The 18994-nt window shown below is 50.9% G+C and overlaps 1 long non-coding RNA gene across 1 annotated transcript in view; it reads left to right on the top strand.

Moving 5' to 3' along the window:
* Positions 1-18994, top strand: part of LOC145881512 (uncharacterized) — a 71417-nt gene that overhangs the window by 36999 nt on the left and 15424 nt on the right. The window lies entirely within an intron of this gene.

The raw sequence follows: 18994 nt of genomic DNA, 5'->3' as shown, positions 1-18994 counted from the left end.
TCCCACAACAACCACAGCTGCACCCACAACAACCACATTTGCACACACATCAACCACAGAAGCACCCACAACAACCACATCTTCTCCGACAACACCTACAGCAGCTCCGACAACCACAGCCATCTTCACAACAACCACAGATGCACACACAACAACCACAGCTTCCCCCACAACAACCACAGCTGCACCCACAACAACCACATCTTCTGCTGCAACAACTACAGCAGCTCTGACATTCACAGCCATCCCCACATCAACCATAGCCATCCCCACAACAACCACAGATGCACACACAGCAAACACATCTTCTTCAACAACTACAGCAGCTCCAATGACCACAACGGCTTCCTCCACAACTACCACAACCAGCCCCACATCAACTACAGCTGTTCCCACAACAACCACAGCTGCACCCACAACAACCACATTTGCACACACGTCAACCACGGAAGCACCCACAACAACCACATCGTCTCCGACAACACCTACAGCAGCTTCGACAACTACAGCTTCATCCACATCAACCACAGAAGCACACACAACAACCACATCTTCTCCAACAACACCTACAGGAGTTCCGACAACCACAGCCATCCCCACAACAACCACAGATGGACACACAACAACCACATCTTCTCCGATAACAACTACAGCAGCTCCAACGACCACAACAGCTTCCTCTACAACCACGATAGCCAGCCCCACATCAACAACAGCTGTTTCCACAACAACCACAGCTGCACCCACAACAACCACATCTGCACACACATCAACAGCAGAAGCAGCCCCAACAACCACATCATATCCGACAACACCTACAGCATCTCCGACAACCACAGCCATCCCCACAACCACAGACGGACACACAACAACCACAGATGCACCAACAACAACCACAGATGCACCCACAACAACCACAGATGCACCCACAACAACCACATCTTCTCCGACAACAACTACAGCATCTACAACATCTACAACAGTTTCCTCTTCAACCACCACAGCCAGCCCCACATCAACCAGAGCTGCACCCACATCAACCACAGCTTCACCCACAACAACTACAGAAGCACCCACAACAACTACATCTTCTCCGACAACACCTACAGCAGCTCCGACAACCACAGCCATCCCCACAACAACCACAGATGCACACACAACAACCACATCTTATCCGACAACAACAACAGCATCTACAACATCCACAACAGCCTCCTCTACATCCACCACAACCAGCCCCACATCAACCACAGCTGTTCCCACAACACCCACAGCTGCACCAACAACAACCACATCTCCACACACATCAACCACAGAAGCACCCACAACAACCACATCTTCTCCGACAACACCTACAGCAGCTCCGACAACCACAGCCATCTTCACAACAACCACAGATGCACCCACAACAACCACAGATGCACCCACAACAACCACATCTTCTGCTACAACAACTACAGCAGCTCCAATGACCACAACGGCTTCCTCCACAACCACCACAACCAGCCCCACATCAACTACAGCTGTTCCCACAACAACCACAGCTGCACCCACAACAACCACATCTCCACACACATCAACCACAGAAGCACCCACAACAACCACATCTTCTCCGACAACACCTACAGCAGCTCCGACAACCACAGCCATCTTCACAACAACCACAGATGCACACACAACAACCACAGCTTCCCCCACATCAACCACAGCTGTTCCCACAACAACCACAGCTGCACCCACAACAACCACATTTGCACACACATCAACCACAGAAGCACCCACAACAACCACATCTTCTCCGACAACACCTACAGCAGCTCCGACAACCACAGCCATCTTCACAACAACCACAGATGCACACACAACAACCACAGCTTCCCCCACAACAACCACAGCTGCACCCACAACAACCACATCTTCTGCTGCAACAACTACAGCAGCTCTGACATTCACAGCCATCCCCACATCAACCATAGCCATCCCCACAACAACCACAGATGCACACACAGCAAACACATCTTCTACAACAACTACAGCAGCTCCAATGACCACAACGGCTTCCTCCACAACTACCACAACCAGCCCCACATCAACTACAGCTGTTCCCACAACAACCACAGCTGCACCCACAACAACCACATTTGCACACACGTCAACCACGGAAGCACCCACAACAACCACATCGTCTCCGACAACACCTACAGCAGCTCCGACAACTACAGCTTCATCCACATCAACCACAGAAGCACACACAACAACCACATCTTCTCCAACAACACCTACAGGAGTTCCGACAACCACAGCCATCCCCACAACAACCACAGATGGACACACAACAACCACATCTTCTCCGATAACAACTACAGCAGCTCCAACGACCACAACAGCTTCCTCTACAACCACGATAGCCAGCCCCACATCAACAACAGCTGTTTCCACAACAACCACAGCTGCACCCACAACAACCACATCTGCACACACATCAACAGCAGAAGCAGCCCCAACAACCACATCATATCCGACAACACCTACAGCATCTCCGACAACCACAGCCATCCCCACAACCACAGACGGACACACAACAACCACAGATGCACCAACAACAACCACAGATGCACCCACAACAACCACAGATGCACCCACAACAACCACATCTTCTCCGACAACAACTACAGCATCTACAACATCTACAACAGTTTCCTCTTCAACCACCACAGCCAGCCCCACATCAACCAGAGCTGCACCCACATCAACCACAGCTTCACCCACAACAACTACAGAAGCACCCACAACAACTACATCTTCTCCGACAACACCTACAGCAGCTCCGACAACCACAGCCATCCCCACAACAACCACAGATGCACACACAACAACCACATCTTATCCGACAACAACAACAGCATCTACAACATCCACAACAGCCTCCTCTACATCCACCACAACCAGCCCCACATCAACCACAGCTGTTCCCACAACACCCACAGCTGCACCAACAACAACCACATCTCCACACACATCAACCACAGAAGCACCCACAACAACCACATCTTCTCCGACAACACCTACAGCAGCTCCGACAACCACAGCCATCTTCACAACAACCACAGATGCACCCACAACAACCACAGATGCACCCACAACAACCACATCTTCTCCGACAACAACTACAGCATCTACAACATCTACAACAGTTTCCTCTTCAACCACCACAGCCAGCCCCACATCAACCAGAGCTGCACCCATATCAACCACAGCTTCACCCACAACAACTACAGAAGCACCCACAACAACTACATCTTCTCCGACAACACCTACAGCAGCTCCGACAACCACAGCCATCCCCACAACAACCACAGATGCACACACAACAACCACATCTTATCTGACAACAACAACAGCATCTACAACATCCACAACAGCCTCCTCTACATCCACCACAACCAGCCCCACATCAACCACAGCTGTTCCCACAACACCCACAGCTGCACCAACAACAACCACATCTCCACACACATCAACCACAGAAGCACCCACAACAACCACATCTTCTCCGACAACACCTACAGCAGCTCCGACAACCACAGCCATCTTCACAACAACCACAGATGCACACACAACAACCACAGCTTCCCCCACAACAACCACAGCTGCACCCACAACAACCACATCTTCTGCTACAACAACTACAGCAGCTCCAATGACCACAACGGCTTCCTCCACAACCACCACAACCAGCCCCACATCAACTACAGCTGTTCCCACAACAACCACAGCTGCACCCACAACAACCACATCTCCACACACATCAACCACAGAAGCACCCACAACAACCACATCTTCTCCGACAACACCTACAGCAGCTCCGACAACCACAGCTATCTTCACAACAACCACAGATGCACACACAACAACCACAGCTTCCCCCACATCAACCACAGCTGTTCCCACAACAACCACAGCTGCACCCACAACAACCACATTTGCACACACATCAACCACAGAAGCACCCACAACAACCACATCTTCTCCGACAACACCTACAGCAGCTCCGACAACCACAGCCATCTTCACAACAACCACAGATGCACACACAACAACCACAGCTTCCCCCACAACAACCACAGCTGCACCCACAACAACCACATCTTCTGCTGCAACAACTACAGCAGCTCTGACATCCACAGCCATCCCCACATCAACCATAGCTGTTCCCACATCAACCACAGCTTCACCCACAACAACTACAGAAGCACCCACAACAACTACATCTTCTCCGACAACACCTACAGCAGCTCCGACAACCACAGCCATCCCCACAACAACCACAGATACACACACAACAACCACATCTTATCCGACAACAACAACAGCATCTACAACATCCACAACAGCCTCCTCTACATCCACCACAACCAGCCCCACATCAACCACAGCTGTTCCCACAACACCCACAGCTGCACCAACAACAACCACATCTCCGCACACAGCAACCACAGAAGCACCCACAACAACCACATCTTCTCCGACAACACCTACAGCAGCTCCGACAACCACAGCCATCTTCACAACAACCACAGATGCACCCACAACAACCACAGATGCACCCACAACAACCACATCTTCTCCGACAACAACTACAGCATCTACAACATCTACAACAGTTTCCTCTTCAACCACCACAGCCAGCCCCACATCAACCAGAGCTGCACCCACATCAACCACAGCTTCACCCACAACAACTACAGAAGCACCCACAACAACTACATATTCTCCGACAACACCTACAGCAGCTCCGACAACCACAGCCATCCCCACAACAACCACAGATGCACACACAACAACCACATCTTATCTGACAACAACAACAGCATCTACAACATCCACAACAGCCTCCTCTACATCCACCACAACCAGCCCCACATCAACCACAGCTGTTCCCACAACACCCACAGCTGCACCAACAACAACCACATCTCCACACACATCAACCACAGAAGCACCCACAACAACCACATCTTCTCCGACAACACCTACAGCAGCTCCGACAACCACAGCCATCTTCACAACAACCACAGATGCACACACAACAACCACAGCTTCCCCCACAACAACCACAGCTGCACCCACAACAACCACATCTTCTGCTACAACAACTACAGCAGCTCCAATGACCACAACGGCTTCCTCCACAACCACCACAACCAGCCCCACATCAACTACAGCTGTTCCCACAACAACCACATCTGCACCCACAACAACCACATCTCCACACACATCAACCACAGAAGCACCCACAACAACCACATCTTCTCCGACAACACCTACAGCAGCTCCGACAACCACAGCCATCTTCACAACAACCACAGATGCACACACAACAACCACAGCTTCCCCCACATCAACCACAGCTGTTCCCACAACAACCACAGCTGCACCCACAACAACCACATTTGCACACACATCAACCACAGAAGCACCCACAACAACCACATCTTCTCCGACAACACCTACAGCAGCTCCGACAACCACAGCCATCTTCACAACAACCACAGATGCACACACAACAACCACAGCTTCCCCCACAACAACCACAGCTGCACCCACAACAACCACATCTTCTGCTGCAACAACTACAGCAGCTCTGACATCCACAGCCATCCCCACATCAACCATAGCCATCCCCACAACAACCACAGATGCACACACAGCAAACACATCTTCTACAACAACTACAGCAGCTCCAATGACCACAACGGCTTCCTCCACAACTACCACAACCAGCCCCACATCAACTACAGCTGTTCCCACAACAACCACAGCTGCACCCACAACAACCACATTTGCACACACGTCAACCACGGAAGCACCCACAACAACCACATCGTCTCCGACAACACCTACAGCAGCTCCGACAACTACAGCTTCATCCACATCAACCACAGAAGCACACACAACAACCACATCTTCTCCAACAACACCTACAGGAGTTCCGACAACCACATCCATCCCCACAACAACCACAGATGGACACACAACAACCACATCTTCTCCGATAACAACTACAGCAGCTCCAACGACCACAACAGCTTCCTCTACAACCACGATAGCCAGCCCCACATCAACAACAGCTGTTTCCACAACAACCACAGCTGCACCCACAACAACCACATCTGCACACACATCAACAGCAGAAGCAGCCCCAACAACCACATCATATCCGACAACACCTACAGCATCTCCGACAACCACAGCCATCCCCACAACCACAGACGGACACACAACAACCACAGATGCACCAACAACAACCACAGATGCACCCACAACAACCACAGATGCAACCACAACAACCACATCTTCTCCGACAACAACTACAGCATCTACAACATCTACAACAGCTTCCTCTTCAACCACCACAGCCAGCCCCACATCAACCAGAGCTGCACCCACATCAACCACACCTTCACCCACAACAACTACAGAAGCACCCACAACAACTACATCTTCTCCGACAACACCTACAGCAGCTCCGACAACCACAGCCATCCCTACAACAACCACAGATGCACACACAACAACCACATCTTATCCGACAACAACAACAGCATCTACAACATCCACAACAGCCTCCTCTACATCCACCACAACCAGCACCACATCAACCACAGCTGTTCCCACAACACCCACAGCTGCACCAACAACAACCACATCTCCACACACATCAACCACAGAAGCACCCACAACAACCACATCTTCTCCGACAACACCTACAGCAGCTCCGACAACCACAGCCATCTTCACAACAACCACAGATGCACCCACAACAACCACAGATGCACCCACAACAACCACATCTTCTCCGACAACAACTACAGCATCTACAACATCTACAACAGTTTCCTCTTCAACCACCACAGCCAGCCCCACATCAACCAGAGCTGCACCCACATCAACCACAGCTTCACCCACAACAACTACAGAAGCACCCACAACAACTACATCTTCTCCGACAACACCTACAGCAGCTCCGACAACCACAGCCATCCCCACAACAACCACAGATGCACACACAACAACCACATCTTATCCGACAACAACAACAGCATCTACAACATCCACAACAGCCTCCTCTACATCCACCACAACCAGCCCCACATCAACCACAGCTGTTCCCACAACACCCACAGCTGCACCAACAACAACCACATCTCCACACACATCAACCACAGAAGCACCCACAACAACCACATCTTCTCCGACAACACCTACAGCAGCTCCGACAACCACAGCCATCTTCACAACAACCACAGATGCACACACAACAACCACAGCTTCCCCCACATCAACCACAGCTGTTCCCACAACAACCACAGCTGCACCCACAACAACCACATTTGCACACACATCAAACACAGAAGCACCCACAACAACCACATCTTCTCCGACAAAACCTACAGCAGCTCCGACAACCACAGCCATCTTCACAACAACCACAGATGCACACACAACAACCACAGCTTCCCCCACAACAACCACAGCTGCACCCACAACAACCACATCTTCTGCTACAACAACTACAGCAGCTCCAATGACCACAACGGCTTCCTCCACAACCACCACAACCAGGCCCACATCAACTACAGCTGTTCCCACAACAACCACAGCTTCACCCACAACAACCACATTTGCACACACATCAACCACAGAAGCACCCACAACAACCACATCGTCTCCGACAACACCTACAGCAGCTCCGACAACTACAGCTTCATCCACATCAACCACAGAAGCACACACAACAACCACATCTTCTCCAACAACACCTACAGGTGTTCCGACAACCACAGCCATCCCCACAACAACCACAGATGGACACACAACAACCACATCTTCTCCGATAACAACTACAGCAGCTCCAACGACCACAACAGCTTCCTCTACAACCACGATAGCCAGCCCCACATCAACCACAGCTGTTTCCACAACAACCACAGCTGCACCCACAACAACCACATCTGCACACACATCAACAGCAGAAGCAGCCCCAACAACCACATCTTCTCCGACAACACCTACAGCATCTCCGACAACCACAGCCATCCCCACAACCACAGACGGACACACAACAACCACAGATGCACCAACAACAACCACAGATGCACCCACAACAACCACAGATGCAACCACAACAACCACATCTTCTCCGACAACAACTACAGCATCTACAACATCTACAACAGCTTCCTCTTCAACCACCACAGCCAGCCCCACATCAACCAGAGCTGCACCCACATCAACCACACCTTCACCCACAACAACTACAGAAGCACCCACAACAACTACATCTTCTCCGACAACACCTACAGCAGCTCCGACAACCACAGCCATCCCTACAACAACCACAGATGCACACACAACAACCACATCTTATCCGACATCCACAACAGCCTCCTCTACATCCACCACAACCAGCCCGACATCAACCACAGCTGTTCCCACAACAACCACAATTGCACCAACAACAACCACATCTCCACACACATCAACCACATCTCCACACACATCAACCACAGAAGCACCCACAACAACCACATCTTCTCCGACAACACCTACAGCAGCTCCGACAACCACAGCCATCTTCACAACAACCACAGATGCACACACAACAACCACAGCTTCCCCCACATCAACCACAGCTGTTCCCACAACAACCACAGCTGCACCCACAACAACCACATTTTCACACACATCAACCACAGAAGCACCCACAACAACCACATCTTCTCCGACAACACCTACAGCAGCTCCGACAACCACAGCCATCTTCACAACAACCACAGATGCACACACAACAACCACAGCTTCCCCCACAACAACCACAGCTGCACCCACAACAACCACATCTTCTGCTGCAACAACTACAGCAGCTCTGACATCCACAGCCATCCCCACATCAACCATAGCCATCCCCACAACAACCACAGATGCACACACAGAAAGCACATCTTCTACAACAACTACAGCAGCTCCAATGACCACAACGGCTTCCTCCACAACCACCACAACCAGCCCCACATCAACTACAGCTGTTCCCACAACAACCACAGCTACACCCACAACAACCACATTTGCACACACATCAACCACAGAAGCACCCACAACAACCACATCTTCTCCAACAACACATACAGGAGTTCCGACAACGACAGCCATCCCCACAACAACCACAGATGGACACACAACAACCACATCTTCTCCGATAACAACTACAGCAGCTCCAACGACCACAACAGCTTCCTCTACAACCACGATAGCCAGCCCCACATCAACCACAGCTGTTCCCACAACAACCACAGCTGCACCCACAACAACCACATCTGCACACACATCAACCGCAGAAGCAGCCGCAACAACAACATCTTCTCCGACAACACCTACAGGATCTCCGACAACCACAGCCATCCCCACAACCACAGACGGACACACAACAACCACAGATGCACCCACAACAACCACATCTTTTCTGACAACAACTACAGCATCTACAACATCCACAACAGCTTCCTCTTCAACCACCACAGCCAGCCCCACATCAACCAGAGCTGCACCCACATCAACCACAGCTTCACCCACAACAACCACAGAAGCACCCACAACAACTACATCTTCTCCGACAACACCTACAGCAGCTCCGACAACCACAACCATCCCCACAACAACCACAGATGCACACACAACAACCACATCTTCTCCGACAACAACTACAGCATCTACAACATCCACAACAGCCTCCTCTACATCCTTCACAACCAGCCCCACATCAACCACAGCTGTTCCCACAACAACCACAGCTGCACCAACAACAACCACATCTCATCACACATCAACCACAGAAGCACCCACAACAACCACATCTTCTCTGACAACACCTACCGCAGCTCTGAGAACCACAGCCATCTTCACAACAACCACAGATGCAACAACAACAACCACAGATACACCCACAACAACCACATCTTCTCCGATAACAACTACAGCAGTTCCAACGACCACAACACCTTCCTCTACAACCACGATAGCCAGCCCCACATCAACCACAGCTGTTCCCACAACAACCACAGCTTTACCCACAACAACCACATCTGCACACACATCAACCACAGAAGCACCCCCAACAACTACAGAAGCACCCACAACAACTACATCTTCTCCGACAACACCTACAGCAGCTCCGACAACCACAGCCATCCCTAAAACAACCACAGATGCACACACAACAACCACATCTTATCTGACAACAACAACAGCATCTACAACATCCACAACAGCCTCCTCTACATCCACCACAACCAGCCCGACATCAACCACAGCTGTTCCCACAACAACCACAGCTGCACCAACAACAACCACATCTCCACACACATCAACCACATCTCCACACACATCAACCACAGAAGCACCCACAACAACCACATCTTCTCCGACAACACCTACAGCAGCTCTGAGAACCACAGCCATCTTCACAACAACCACAGATGCACCCACAACAACCACAGATACACCCACAACAACCACATCTTCTCCGATAACAACTACAGCAGTTCCAACGACCACAACACCTTCCTCTACAACCACGATAGCCAGCCCCACATCAACCACAGCTGTTCCCACAACAACCACAGCTTTACCCACAACAACCACATCTGCACACACATCAACCACAGAAGCACCCCCAACAACCACATCTTCTCCGACAACACCTACAGCATCTCCGACAACCACAGCATTCCCCACAACCTCAGATGCACACACAACAACCACATCTTCTCCGACAACAACTACAGCATCTACAACATCCACAACAGCTTCCTCTTCAACCACCACAGCCAGCTCCACATCAACCAGAGCTGCACCCACATCAACCACAGCTTCACCCACAACAACCACAGAAGCACCCACAACAACTATATCTTCTCTGACAACACCTACAGCAGCTCCGACAACCACAACTATCCCCACAACAACCACAGCTGCACCAACAACAGCCACATCTCCACACAAATCAACCACAGAAGCACCCACAACAACCACATCTTCTCCGACAACACCTACAGCAGCTCCGACAACCACAGCCATCTTCACAACAACCACAGATGCACACACAACAACCACAGCTTCCCCCACATCAACCACAGCTGTTCCCACAACAACCACAGCTGCACCCACAACAACCACATTTGCACACACATCAACCACAGAAGCACCCACAACAACCACATCTTCTCCGACAAAACCTACAGCAGCTCCGACAACCACAGCCATCTTCACAACAACCACAGATGCACACACAACAACCACAGCTTCCCCCACAACAACCACAGCTGCACCCACAACAACCACATCTTCTGCTACAACAACTACAGCAGCTCCAATGACCACAACGGCTTCCTCCACAACAACCACAACCAGCCCCACATCAACTACAGCTGTTCCCACAACAACCACAGCTGCACCCACAACAACCACATTTGCACACACATCAACCACAGAAGCACCCACAACAACCACATCGTCTCCGACAACACCTACAGCAGCTCCGACAACTACAGCTTCATCCACATCAACCACAGAAGCACACACAACAACCACATCTTCTCCAACAACACCTACAGGAGTTCCGACAACCACAGCCATCCCCACAACAACCACAGATGGACACACAACAACCACATCTTCTCCGATAACAACTACAGCAGCTCCAACGACCACAACAGCTTCCTCTACAACCACGATAGCCAGCCCCACATCAACCACAGCTGTTTCCACAACAACCACAGCTGCACCCACAACAACCACATCTGCACACACATCAACAGCAGAAGCAGCCCCAACAACCACATCTTCTCCGACAACACCTACAGCATCTCCGACAACCACAGCCATCCCCACAACCACAGACGGACACACAACAACCACAGATGCACCAACAACAACCACAGATGCACCCACAACAACCACAGATGCAACCACAACAACCACATCTTCTCCGACAACAACTACAGCATCTACAACATCTACAACAGCTTCCTCTTCAACCACCACAGCCAGCCCCACATCAACCAGAGCTGCACCCACATCAACCACAGCCATCCCCACAACAACCACAGATGCACACACAACAACCACAGCCATCCCCACAACCACTGAAGCAGACACAACAACCACAGATGCACACACAACAACTAAAGCAGCTTCGACATCCACCGCCATCCCCACAACAACTACAGCATCTCACACATCAACCACATCTTCTCCGAAAATCACTACAGCAGCTCCAACGACCACAACAGCTTCCTCTTCAACCACCACCACCAGCCCCACATCAACCACAGCTGTTCACACAACAACCACAGATGCACACACAACAACCACAGATGCACCCACAACAACCACATCTTCTCCGACAACACCTTCAGCAGCTCCGACAACCACAGCCATCTCGAAAAGAACCACAGATGCACACACAACAACCACAAATGCACAACCCCCATCCACATTTTCTCTGACACCTACTACAGCAGCTCCCACAACAACTACTGCAAACCCCACAACAACCACTGCTGCTCCCACAACAACCACAGCTGCTACAACAACAATCACAGCTGCACCCACAACAACCACAGCTGCACCCACAACAAACAGAGATGAACCCACAACAACCACATCTTCTCCAACAGCAACTACAGCAGCTCCAATGACCACAGCAGCTTCCTCTACAACAACAACCACAGCTTCTAAAACAACAATCAAAGCTGATCCCACAATAACCACAGATGCACCCACAACAACCACATCTTCTCCGACAACACCTACAGCAGCTCCAACAACCACAGTCATCCCCACAACAACCACAGATGCACAGACATCAACCACCTCTTTTCCGACAACACCTACAGCAGTTCCGACAACAACAACCGTCCCTACAACAACCACAGATGCACACACAACAACCACATCTTCTCCGACAACAACTACAGCAGCTCCAAAGACCACAACAGCCATCTCTACAACCACCACAGCTTCTACAACAACAACCAAAGCTGATCCCTCAACAACCACAGATGCACCCACAACAACCACAGATGCACCCACAACAACCACATCTTCTCTGACAACAACTACAGCAACTACAACATCCACAACAGCTTCCTCTTTAACCACCACAGCCAGCCCCACATCAACCACAGCTTCTTCCACAATAACCACAGAAGCACCCACAACAACCACAGAAGCACCCACAACATCCACATCTCCGACAACACCTACAGCGGCTCCGACAACCACAGCCATCTCCACAACAACCACAGACGCACACACAACAACAACGGATGCACCCACAACAACCACATTTTCTCCAACAACAGTTATAGCAAATCCAATGACCACAACAGCTTCCTCTACAACCACCACAGCTTCTACAACAACCACAGCTTCTTCTACAACAACCACAGCTGCACCCACAACAACCACATTTTCTCAGACAACAACCACAGCTATCCCCACCAGAACCACAGCTTCAGCCATACCAAACACAGCTGCACCCACAACAACCACAGATGCACCCACAACAACCACATCTTCTCCGACAACAACTATAGAATCTACAACATCCAGAAAAGCTTCCACGACAACCACCACAGCCAGCCCCACATCAACAACAGATGCACCCACAACAACCACAGCTTCACCCACAACAACCACAGAAGCACCCACAACAACCACATCTTCTCCGACAACACCTATAGCAGCTCCGACAGCAACAACCGTCCCCACAACAACCACAGATGCACCCACAACAACCACATCTTCTCCGGCAACAACTACAGCATCTGCGACAACCACAGCCATCCCCACAAAAACCACAGCCAGCCCCACAACAACCACAGCTTCAGCCATAACAACCACATCTTCTACAACAACAACCAAAGCTAATCCCACAATAACCACAGCTGCTCCCACAACAACAACAACTGTACCACTATCAACAATAGCTGCAGCTACTACAAACACAGCCTTCCCGACAACAACCACAGCTGCTCCCACAACAACCACACATGCACACACACCAACCACATCTTCTCTGACAACAACTACAACATCCACAACAGCTTCCTCTACCACCACCACTGCCAGCCCCACATCAACCACAGCTGCACCCACAACAACCACAGCTGCACCCACAACAACCACAGAAGCACACACAACAACCACAAATGCACCCACAACAGCCACATCTTCTCCGGCAACAACTACAGCAGCTCAGAAAACCACCGCCATCCCCACAACAACAACAGCTATCCCCACAACAACCACAGCTTCAGCCATAACAACCACAGCTGCACCCACAACAACCACAGAAGCACCCACAACAACCACATCTATTCCTACAACACCTACAGCAGCTCTGACAACCACAGCCATCCCCACAACAACGACAGATGCACACACAACAACCACAGATGCACCCACAACAACCACAGCTGCTCCCACAACAACCACATCTTACCCGACAACATCCTCGGCGGCTCCCAAAACAACCACAACCTCTCCCACAACCACAACAGCTTCCCTTACAACAACCACAGCTTCCCCCAATACAACCACAGCTGCAGCTACAACAAGTACAGCTGCACCCACAACAACCACACCTTCTCCAACCGCAATAACAGATGCTGCTACAACAACAGCTTCTATCACAACAGCTTCGGCCACAATATCCACAGCTTCTCCCACCACAACATCTACTCCAACAACGACCACATCTTCTCCCACAACAACCACAGTTGCTGCTGCAACAAAAGCTGAGGCTACAACATTCGAAGCCCTGTCCACATCAACTACAGCAGCTCCCACAACAACCACAGCTGCACCCACAAAAACCACAGCGGCTCCCACAACTACAGCTGCTCCCACAACCACAACAGTTTCCCTTACTACAACCACAGCTTCCCCCAATACAACCACAGCTGCACCCACAACAACCACACCTGTTCCAACCATAATCACAGCTGTTGCAACAACAACAGCTTCTATAACAACAACAACAGCTTCGACGACAACAACCACAGCTTCTACCACAACAACTTCAGCGGGTCCCACTACAACCACAGTGGCTCCCACTACAACCACAGTCGCTCCCACTACAACCACAGTGGCTCCCACTACAACCACAGTGGCTCCCACTACAACCACAGCGGCTCCCACTACAACCACAGCGGCTCCCACTAAATCCACAGCGGCTCCCACTACAACAGCTCCCTCAGCAACATCAAAAGCTGATGTAACAACCAGCACTGCTGGCCCTACCACAACCACAACTAAACCCAAAACCACCACAACTTCTCCCACAACCACAACAGATTCACTTACAACAACCACAACTGATCCCACAATGTCAACAGCAACACCAATACCATCTACAGTTTCAACAAGCACAGCTGTGGCTACAATAATCACAGCTGCATCAATAAACACAGCTTCTCCCACCACAACATCTACTCCCACAACAACCACAGCTTACCCCACAACTACCACAGCAGCTCCCACAACATCCACAGCGACTCCCACAACAATCACAGCGGCTCCCACAACAAACACAGCGTCTCCCACTACAACCACAGTGGCTCCCACTTCAACCACAACGTCTCCCACTACAACCACAGCGGCTCCCACTACAACCACAGCGGGTCCCACTACAACCACAGCGGCTCCCACTACAACAACAGCAGCTCCCACTACAACCACAGCTGCTCCCACTACAACAGATCCCATAGCAATAACAACAGCTGATGTAACAACCACCACTGCTGGCCCTACCACAACCACAGCTAACCCCAAAACAACCACAACTTTTCCCACAACCACAACAGCTTCCCTTACAACAACCACAATTGCTGCTACAACAAAAGCTGAGGCTACAACATTCGAAGCCCTGTCCACATCAACCACAGCAGCTCCCACAACAACCACAGCGTCTCCCACAACAACCACAGCGGCTCCCACAACAACCACTGCTGATGTTACAACAACCACAGCGTCTCCCATAACAACCACAGCTGCTCCCACAACAACCACAGCTGATGTTACAACAACCACAGCTGCTCCCACAACGACCACAGCTGCTCCAACAACAACCACAACAGCTTTCCTTACATCAGCAGCTGGTCCGACAGCGATCACAGCAGCACCAATGATGTCTACGGATGCGGCTTCAATGAGCACAACTGTGGCTACAGCAATCACAGCTGCACCCACAACAACCACAACTTCTCCCACCACAACATCTACTCCAACAGTGACCACATCTGCTCCCACAACAACCACAGTTGCTGCTACAACAAAATCTGAGTCTACAACATTCAAAGCCCTGTCTACATCAACCACAGCAGCTCTCACAACAACCACAGCGGCTCCCACAACAACCACAGCTGATGTTACAACAACCACAGCAACTCCCACAACAACCACAGCTGCTCCCACAACAACCACAGCTGATGTTACAACAACCACAGCGTCTCCCACAACAACCACAGCTGCTCCAACAACAACCACAGCTGATGTTACAACAACCACAGTGTCTCCCACAACGACCACATCTGCTCCAACAACAACCACAACTTATCCCAAAACTACAGCATCTCCCACAACCACAACAGCTTCCCTTACAACATCAACAGCTGGTCCGACAACTATCACAGCAGCACCAATGATGTCTACGGATGCGGCTTCAACGAGCACAGCTGTGGCTACAGCAGTCACAGCTGCACCCACAACAACCACAGCTTCTCCCACCACAACATCTACTCCAACAGTGACCACATCTGCTCCCACAACAACCACAGTTGCTGCTACAACAAAATCTGAGGCTACAACATTCAAAGCCCTGTCTACATCAACCACAGCAGCTCTCACAACAACCACAGCGGCTCCCACAACAACCACAGCTGATGTTACAACAACCACAGCAACTCCCACAACAACCACAGCTGCTCCCACAACAACCACAGCTGATGTTACAACAACCACAGCGTCTCCCACAACAACCACAGCTGCTCCAAAAACAACCACTGCTGATGTTACAACAACCAATGCAGCTCCCACAACAACCACAGCTGATGTTACAACAACCACAGTGTCTCCCACAATAATCACAGCTGCTCCCACTACAACCACAGTTGCAGCTACAACAAGTACAGCTGCACCCACAACAACCACACCTTCTCCAACCGCAATTACAGATGCTGCTACAACAACAGCTTCTATCACAACAGCTTCTGCCACAATAACCACAGCTTCTCCCACCACAACATCTACTCCAACAACGACCACATCTTCTCCCACAACAACCACAGTTGCTGCTGCAACAAAAGCTGAGGTTACAACATTCGAAGCCATGTCCACATCAACCACAGCTTCCCCAAATACAACCACAGCTGCACCCACAACAACCACACCTGCTCCAACCACAATCACAGCTGCTGCTACAACAACAGCTTCTATCACAACAACAACAGCTTCGACCACAACAACCACAGCTTTTAACACAACAACTTCAGCGGGTCCCACTACAACCACAGTGGCTCCCACTACAACCACAGCGGCTCCCACTACAACCACAGTGGCTCCCACTACAACCACAGCGGCTCCCACTACAACCACAGCGTCTCCCACTACAACCACAGCGGCTGCCACTAAAGCCACAGCGGCTCCCACAACATCCACAGCGACTCCCACAGCAATCACAGCGGCTCCCACAACAAACACAGCATCTCCCACAAGAACCACAGCTGCTCCCACAACAACCACAGCGGATCCCACAACAATCACAGTGGCTCCCACAACAAACACAGCATCTCCCACAAGAACCACAGCTGCTCCCACAACAACCACAGCGGATCCCACTACGACCACAGCGGTTCCCACTACAACCACAGCGGCTCCCAATACAACCACTGCGGCATCCACTACAATCACAGCGGCTCCCCACTACAACAACAGTGGCTCCCACTTCAATCACAACGTCTCCCACTACAACCACAGCGGCTCCCACTACAACCACAGCGGCTCCCACTACAACCACAGCGGCTCCCACTACAACCACAGTGGCTCTCACTACAACAACAGCAGCTCCCACTACAACCACAGCTGCTCCCACTACAACAGATCCCATAGCAATAACAACAGCTGATGTAACAACCACCACTGCTGGCCCTACCACAACCACAGCTAACCCCAAAACAACCACAACTTCTCCCACAACCACAACTGCTTCCCTTACAACAACCACAATTGCTGCTACAACAAAAGCTGAGGCTACAACATTCGAAGCCCTGTCCACATCAACCACAGCAGCTCCCACAACAACCACAGCGTCTCCCACAACAACCACTGCTGATGTTACAACAACCACAGCATCTCCCATAACAACCACAGCTGCTCCCACAACAACCACAGCTGATGTTACAACAACCACAGTGTCTCCCACAACGACCACAGCTGCTCCAACAACAACCACAACTTATCCCAAAACTACAGCATCTCCCACAACCACAACAGCTGATTTTACAACAACCACAGCGTCTCCCACAACAACCACAGCTGCTCCAACAACAACCACTGCTGATGTTACAACAACCACAGCGTCTCCCACAACAACCACTGCTGATGTTACAACAACCACAGCATCTCCCATAACAACCACAGCTGCTCCCACAACAACCACAGCTGATGTTACAACAACCACAGTGTCTCCCACAACGACCACAGCTGCTCCAACAACAACCACAACTTATCCCAAAACTACAGCATCTCCCACAACCACAACAGCTGATTTTACAACAACCACAGCGTCTCCCACAACAACCACAGCTGCTCCAACAACAACCACTGCTGATGTTACAACAACCAATGCAGCTCCCACAACAACCACAGCTGA

Source organism: Salmo salar, chromosome 08 (assembly GCF_965601325.2).
Source record: "Salmo salar chromosome 08, fSalSal1, whole genome shotgun sequence".
Classification (NCBI taxonomy): domain Eukaryota; kingdom Metazoa; phylum Chordata; class Actinopteri; order Salmoniformes; family Salmonidae; genus Salmo; species Salmo salar.
Note: the sequence above shows the minus strand (reverse complement) of the source record. Positions and strands in the feature narration are given on the sequence as shown.